This window comes from Pan troglodytes, chromosome 2 (assembly GCF_028858775.2).
Source record: "Pan troglodytes isolate AG18354 chromosome 2, NHGRI_mPanTro3-v2.0_pri, whole genome shotgun sequence".
NCBI lineage: Eukaryota > Metazoa > Chordata > Mammalia > Primates > Hominidae > Pan > Pan troglodytes.
In genome coordinates this window covers 18,056,140-18,064,957 of record NC_086015.1, presented here as the reverse complement: position 1 = coordinate 18,064,957, position 8,818 = coordinate 18,056,140, and positions in this window count along the sequence as shown.

The window sequence follows — 8,818 nt, the reverse complement described above, 5'->3', positions numbered from 1 at the left end:
CTACTGAAAAATAATTATAGCAAAGCCCTGGCCATAAAAGAAAGATTCTATTGCATGAGAGTTTCTAAATGTAAGCATCCAAACATTTTTCTTTTAAACAACTTTAGAGAAATTCCTGAGTTATTGCAGACTCATGGCTTCTTAAATCCAATTTAGTCTTTGACATCTGTAACAATGAAGCTGATCCATCAAGAAATTACTGCTTCCTGTTATACTACAATGAAGTCCTCGAGAGAATGGAGCCAGCCAGGGCTGTCCTACCCAACACCAAATAACTCCCATAACTGCCCCTCTTATAGTTTCTCTGTCCTGCCCTTCCATATTCCTTATCATGCCTCATCAGCCTATCAGCCATTTTCCTTCATGTCTCTAATTTTCTACTTTTAATTTTGTTGAGTATTTGGAAAACTTTTTTTTTTTTTGGAGACTGGGTCTTGCTCTGTTGCCTGGGCTGGAGTACAGTAGCATGACCATGGCTCACTGCAGCCTCAAACTTCTAGGCTCAAATGATCCTCCTGCCTCAGTCTCCTGAGTAGCTGGGACTACAGACACATCACCACACCCAGCTAATTTAAAAATATTTAAAAATTTTGTTTGTAGAGGTGAGTGTTTTGCCATGTTGCCTAGGCTAGTCTCAAACTCCTGGCCTCAAGCAAGCTTCGCTCCTTGGCCTCCTAAAATGCTGGGGTTACAGGTGGGAGCCACCATGCCTAGCCTGAAAAATAATTTTTTATTTTTTTGAGACAGAGTCTCACTCTGTCACCTAGGCTGGAGTGCGGTGGCGCGATCTCAGCTCACTGCAACCTCCACCTCCCGGGTTTAAGCAATTCTCCTGCCTCAGCCTCCTGAGTAGCTGGAATTACAGACACCTGCCACCATGCCCGGCTCATTTTTGTATTTTTGGTAGAGACAGGGTTTCACCACGTTGACCAGGTTGGTCTTGAACTCCTGACCTCAAGTGATCTCCCACCTCGGCCTCCCAAAGTGCTGCGATTACAGGTGTGAGCCACTGTGCCCAGCCTGAAAAACAGATTTTTAAAACTTGCCATAATCTTGTATAAATTAAGAGCTCAAAAGCTTTAAGTAAAAAAACTGTCATATAGAGAGCTGTCTCACTAATCAGTGATCCCAAATGACATTATCATTAGTGCATTGGCTGGCTGTCCTCTATTTTGGTATCTCAGATGGCATTTTTAGTCATATTTTGAATGTTGGTTATAATGAAAGTAAATGCTATTTATATTAAGATCCATATTTATCTTAAAGCATGCTTTGATTTCTTCAGTGTGAGTAATTTATTTTGCTGTCTACTCCCATTAACAGTAGTATGAGTATTATATTCTAAGAGAAGCATTCCCAACTTCTAAAACACAGAGAAACTATTTTTAGCTATTGTTAAGCTAAGACATTGCATTTAAGCCTTTTTGCAAATTATTAATTTTTTATTTTATTTTATTATTATACTTTAAGTTTTAGGGTACACGTGCACAACGTGCAGGTTTGTTACATATGTATACACGTTGGTGTGCGGCACCCATTAACTCATCATTTAGCATTAGGTATATCTCCTAATGCTATCCCTCAAATTATTACTACCATCTCCACAACAGGAAAAAATACCATGTAAGAATCTTTATATCACATCTCTTGACTTGTATCCAGAATATATAAAGAACTTTTACAACTCAACAATAAAAAGACAACCCAATCAGAAATATGCAAAGATGGCTGGGCACGATGGCTCATGCCTGTAATCCCAGCACTTTGGGAGGCCGCGGAGGGTAGATCACTTGAGGTTGGGAGTTCAAGATCAGACTGACCAACATGGTGAAACTCCATCTCTACTAAAAGTACAAAATTAGCTGGGTGTAGTGGTATATGACTGTAATCCCAGCTACTTGGGAGGCTGAGGCATGAGGATCATTTGAACCCAGGAGGCAGAGGTTGCAGTGAGCTGATATAGTGCCACTGCACTCCCGCCTGGGTGACAGAGTGAGACTCTGTCTCAAAAAAGTAAATTAAATTTAAAAAATTAAAAATGGGCAAAGACAACAATAAACAATCCCAAAAGGAAACAAAAACAATTATCTTTACAATTGCATCAAAAAGAATGAAATGCTTAGGAATAAACTTAACCACAAAGGCAAAAGACTTGTGCACAAAATACTTTCTACACAAAACACTGCTGAAAGAAAACATAAATAAATGAGAAAACATCCTGTGATCGTAAATAGACTTAATATTGTTAAGAACAGAACACTACTTAAAGCAATTTACAGATTTGATGCAATCCCTATCAAATCCCAATGACTTTTTTAATATATTTCTTTTTTTTTCTTTTTTTAAAAAAATAGGTGATGGATTCATTTCATTCATTCATTCATTCATTCATTTTTTTGAGATGGTGTCTCACTCTGTCACCCAGGCTGGAGTGCAATGGCATGATCTTGGCTCACTGCAACCTCCGGCTCCTGGGTTCAAGTGATTCTCCTGCCCCAGCATCCCAAGTAGCTAGGATTACAGGCATGCACCACCACGCCCAGCTAATTTTTTGTATCTTTAGTAGAGAGGGGGTTTCACCATGTTGGCCAGGCTGGTCTGGAACTCCTGACCTCGTGATCCGACCACCTCAGCCTCCCAAAGTGCTGGGATTACAGGCGTGAGTCAACGAGCCCAGCCCCAGTGACATTTTTTTTTTTTTTTTTTAACAGAAACATAAAATCTGAGTGGATCATCATGGTGGACGGCAGGCAGGACTAGATTGCAGCTCTGACTCAGACAAAGCAGTGTGCGGAGGCTCACACTGTGAATTTTAGATCCAGAACAACTGCAAAAACAACCAGGAATCCTGAGAGGACCCACAGACCCTCTGGAGGAAGTGGATTGCTCTTGCAGGACCCAGGAGACACTCCAAACACTATGAGTGCCCAAACTGAAGAAGTGGGAAAGGGAGATCCTCTGCTCCCAAACACACACCCCCACTGGGGAAACTGAAGGTCTAGTTTGTGGGAGAAGTTTCCGACATTACCTAGAGCTGAGTCAATTTAGAGAGCTGAGTGAAATACAGGGGTAGAGGAAGCAGTGGGAAAGGCTCTGGGAGCTTGTAGGGTCCCCAAGCAGGGCATTCCTGCCTGGCACCACAGGGATCGTTCAGGAGGGCGGCCAGAGGTGTGGGGAAAATGCCACAGGGAGAAGAAAAATCTCCAACTGAACTTTGTTACAATTTGAACTGGGCGAGAAGCCTCCTGGCCAGAACTTGGGGGAGAGTGTGAACTCAGCATGCAGACTCCATAGGTGGGGAGAAAAACCAAAGCCCTTTTCTTTCCCAGCTGGGAGGTGGGTAGCCTGAGGCACGTGCTCAAGCCCTGTTCAGCCACTGCCTGGAAACAGACTTGGTGCTGTTAGGAGGGGACACGGTGGGAGTGAGACTGGCCCTTCAGACTGCGTGGGAGCTGTGTGAGGCCTGTGACTGCTGGCTTTCCCCCCACTTCCCTGACAACCTACATGACTCAGCAGAGGCCGCCATAATTCTCCTAGGTACACAACTCCAGTGACCTGAGAACCTCACTCCCATCCCGCACAGCAGCCACAGCAAGACCCACCCAAAGAGAGTCTGAGCTCAGACACGCCTAGCCCTGCCCCCACCTGACGGGCCTTCCCTACCCACCCTGGTAGCTGAAGACAAAGGGCATATTCTCATGGGAGGTCTAGGGCCGCACCCATTGCTGGTTTTCTCCATACTACCACAGCTGATGGTCTCTGGAAAGCACCACCTCCTGGCAGGAGGCCAACCAGCACAAAAATAGGACATTAACCACCAAAGCTAAGAACTCTCACAGAGTCCATTTCATCCCCTGCCACCTCCACCAGAACAGGTGCTGGTATCCATGGCTGACAGACCCACAGACGGTTCACATCACAGGACTCTGTGCAGACAACCCCCAGTATGAGACCGGAGCCTCGTAGACTTGCTGGGTGGCTAGACCCAGAAGAGCTTGGCTCTCAGGAAGCCACATCCCTAGGAAAAGGGGGAAGAGTACTACATCAAGAGAACACCCCATGGGACAAAAGAATCTGAACAACAGCCTTCAGCCCTAGACCTTCCCTCTGACAGAGCCTACCCAAATGAGAAGGAACAAGAAAACTAACTCTGGCAATATGACAAAACAAAGCTCTTTAACACCTCCCAAAAAATCATACCTGCTCACCAGCAATGGATCCAAACCAAGAAGAAATCCCTGACTTACCTGAAAAAGAATTGGGAGGTTAGTTATTAAGCTAATTAGGGAGGCACCAGAGAAAGGTGAAGCCCAATGCAAGGAAATTCAAAAAAAAAGATACAAGAAGTGGGGGGGACAAATATTCAAGGAAATAGATAGCATAAAGAAAAAACAATCAAAACTTCAGGAAACATTGGACCAGGAAACATAGAAACACTTACAGAAACACAAAATTCTCTGGAAAGTTTCAGCAATACAATTGAACAAGTAGAAGAAAGAAATTCAGAGCTCAAAGACAAGGTCTTTGAGTTAACCCAATCCAACAAAGACAAATAAAAAAGAATAAGAAAATACGAACAAAGTCTCCAAGAAGTTTGGGATTATGTTAAGTGACCAAACCTAAGAATAATCAGTGTTCTGGAGGAAGAGGAGGAATCTGAAAGTTTGTTAAAATAGTTGGGGCAATAATGGAGGAAAACTTCCCCAGCCTTGCTAGAGACCTAGACATCCAAATACAAGAAGCACAAAGAACACCTGGGAAATTCATCGCAAAAAGATGATTGCCTAGGCATACTGTCATCAGGTTATCTAAAGTTAAGATGAAGGAGTCAGGTAGCATGATGCCTCCGGCTTTGTTCTTTTGGCTTAGGATTGACTTGGCGATGCGGGCTCTTTTTTGGTTCCATATGAACTTTAAAGTAGTTTTTTCCAATTCTGTGAAGAAAGTCATTGGTAGCTTGATGGGGATGGCACTGAACCTATAAATTACCTTGGACAGTATGGCCATTTTCACGATATTGATTCTTCCTACCCATGAGCATGGAATATTCTTCCATTTGTTTGTATCCTCTTTTATTTCATTGAGCAGTGGTTCGTAGTTCTCCTTGAAGAGGTCCTTCACATGCCTTGTAAGTTGGATTCCTAGGTATTTTATTCTCTTTGAAGTGATTGTGAATGGGAGTTCACTCATGATTTGGCTCTTTGTCTGTTATTGGTGTATAAGAATGCTTGTGATTTTCGTACATTGATTTTGTATCCTGAGACTTTGCTGAAGTTGCTTATCAGCTTAAGGAGATTTTGGGCTGAGACAATGGGGTTTTCTAGATATACAATCATGTCATCACAGACACTTCTCCAAAGAAGACATTTATGCAGCCAAAAAACACATGAAAAAATGCTCATCATCACTGGCCATCAGAGAAATGCAAATCAAAACCACAATGAGATACTATCTCACAACAGTTAGAATGGTGATCATTAAAAAGTCAGGAAACAACAGGTGCTGGAGAGGATGTGGAGAAATAGGAACACTTTTACACTGTTGGTGGGACTGTAAACTAATTCAACCATTGTGGAAGTCAGTGTGGCGATTCCTCAGGGATCTAGAACTAGAAATACCATTTGACCCAGCCATCCCATTACTGGGTATATACCCAAAGGATTATAAATCATGCTGCTATAAAGACACATGCAAACGTATGTTTATTGCGGCACTATTCACAATAGCAAAGACTTGGAACCAACCCAAATGTCCAACAACGATAGACTGGATTAAGAAAATGTGGCACATATACACCATGGAATACTATGCAGCCATAAAAAATGATGAGTTCATGTCCTTTGTAGGGACATGGATGAAACTGGAAACCATCATTCTCAGCAAACTATCGCAAGGACAAAAAACCAAACACTGCATGTTCTCACTCATTGGTAGGAATTGAACAATGAGAACACATGGACACAGGAAGGGAAACATCACACTCTGGGGACTGTTGTGGGGTGGCGGGAGCAGGGAGGGATAGCATTAGCAGATATACCTTATGCTAAATGACGAGTTAATGCGTGCAGCATACCAACATGGCACATGCATACATATGTAACAAACCTGCACATTGTGCACATGTACCCTAAAACTTAGAGTATAATAATAAAATTTTTAAAAAAATCAAAAAAAGAAAGAAAAAGATGAAGGAAAGAATCTTAAGAATTGTGAGACAAAAGCACCAGGTAACCTATAAAGGAAAACCTACCAGATTAACAGCAGATTTATCAGCAGAAACCCTTCTACAAGCTAGAAGGGACTGGGGCCCTATCTTCAGCTTCCTCAAACAAAACAATTACTAGCCAAGAATTTTGTATTCAGCAAAACTAAGCATCATATATGAAGGAAAGATACAGTCTTTTTCAGACAAATGCTGAATTTGCCACTACCAAGCCACCACTACAAGAACTGCTGAAAGGAGCTCTAAATCTTGAGACAAATCCTGGAAACACATCGAAACAGAATCTCTTTAAACCATAAATAACATAGCATCTATAAAACGAAAATACAATTTAAAAAGCAAAAACATCAAACAAAAAAATTAAGGTACACAGGCAACAAATAGCACAATGAATGAAATGGCACCTCACATCTCACTACTAACATTGAATGTAAATTGCCAAAATGCTCCACTTAACAGATACAGAACTGCAGAATGGATAAGAACTCACCAATCAACTATCTGCTGCCTTCAGGAGAATCACCTAACACGTTAGGATTCACATAAAGTAAAGGGATGGAAAAAGGCATTTCATGCAAACGGACACCAAAAGTGAGCAGGAATAGCTATTCTTATATCAGACAAAACAAACTTTAAAGCAACAACAGTTAAAAAAGACAAAGAGGAACATTATATAAGAGGCCTTGTCCAACAGGAAAATATCACAATCCTAAACATATATGCACCTAACACTGGAGCTCCCAAATTTATAAAATAATTACTAATAGACCTAAGAAACGAGATAAACAGCAACACAGTAATAATGGGGGACTTCAATACTCCACTGATAGCACTAGACAGGTCATCAACACAGAAAGTCAACAAAGAAACAATGGATTTAAACCGTATCTTAGAACACGTAGACTTAACAGATATATACAGGACATTTTATCCAACAACCACAGAATATACATTCTATTCATCAGCGCATGGAACTTTCTCCAACATGGAAACTTTTCTGATACATAATGATCTTAATAGAAATGTTAGCTATTGTTTTTATTATATGGTTCCTCATATACATGGCTTGGGAAGCTAACGCAAGTCTCTGAAAGATTTCCTCAAGTATCCCTGTCTAAATGAGAGAGGAAAAATTACCATTGAAATAGCAGACTCTGTTTAACAAACTCTGGTTGTAGGTCTCTGATGAAATTTTAGTTCTCTGAATCCTCTAAAATTCATTTTACATATGTTTTATTATCATGCCACAAAAATCTAGCCTAAGTGAGTAGAGTTATCAAGTATTAGCTGGACCACATTCCAAAATTTCTTTTCTTTCCAATGTTAGGCATGTAAAAATCAAGGTGGAAAATAAAAGCACAATTCAAATAGATTTGGGGTCACTCTTTTTTAGTATTTTAATTAGAAAACAGGTATCCACCCTTAACCTGAGAGAGATTCTCCATAGAAATCCAGGCTTTCATGTCTTCTTTGAGTAAGCAATGATATTTTTCCAAAGTAGGGGTCCTAACTGTAAAAATTACACTAGAGAATTTAGTAGAGACCTATTCATGGAGTATTTCCCTATGGTATGCAGGTACTTACTTTCAATCAGTTTTAATTCAAGGTGTATAGATACGGAGTACATAACATGCAAAATGGGACCAGTAACATATTGCTACAATTTTATCATCTGAAAACCTAGTGTGTAAGGCTAAATTATTTTCATAACTACTTAGAGCAGTGGGTTTTATAACTTATTAAGGAAGGGCAGAAATGCTAAGAAGCCATGAAAATTTATGTATTCTGAGCCTAGATATTTGGTCTGAAACCTATGGAAAAGTTTCATTATCTAAAATATAAATTCCATAGAGTAGCATTAGCAAAGGTTAATCTTTTCTGAATTTTTCATCAATTTAGTAAAAAAGTTCTCTCCATTCACAGATTTAGAAAATTTGGATTTGCTCCCTTGATGTGCCCAGAAGAAACAACAAAAAATATTAATCTAATGTCCCAGTAGTCCCCAAGCTTCATGGGACCCACCAATTAAGCACACAGCACTAAATGGTTTCTTGTCTTCTGTGTGCTTATAAATGGCATATACCCATTTCTGTAGCTCTATTTCATGTAAGTTATAAGATATATACAGATATCTTGATACTGGAAATGCTTTAAAGGAACAATATTAAATATATAACATTTAAAAGTTGTTTCAAAAATATAAAACAAAATAATTATGAATTTCCCTTCTATCATATCATTTCTGGGAAACACAAGCTTTATTTCAATCCAGTTTATTTCAGTTTTAAAAATAAAATACATACCATTGTAAAACTGGCTAAGTAGTAGGTTTTAATCATTTGTAAACTGAGGACACAGAACTCAGTTTGTGTCCTGCCAATACAAATGTGTACAATCCTGTCAATATAAATGTATACAGAAAAGGCAGAAGTGTTCAGGTGCCTTGAATTGCAGTAACATTTAAGAAATCCTGTTTTATGTGGATCATTGCTTTAAAACCAATGGGAAATTATATTTCTCTATAAGAGAATTTCCCCAGTTAGAGCCGGAAAACTTTTTCTAGAGTATTGGAAAGTGACACATGGGATACATTCA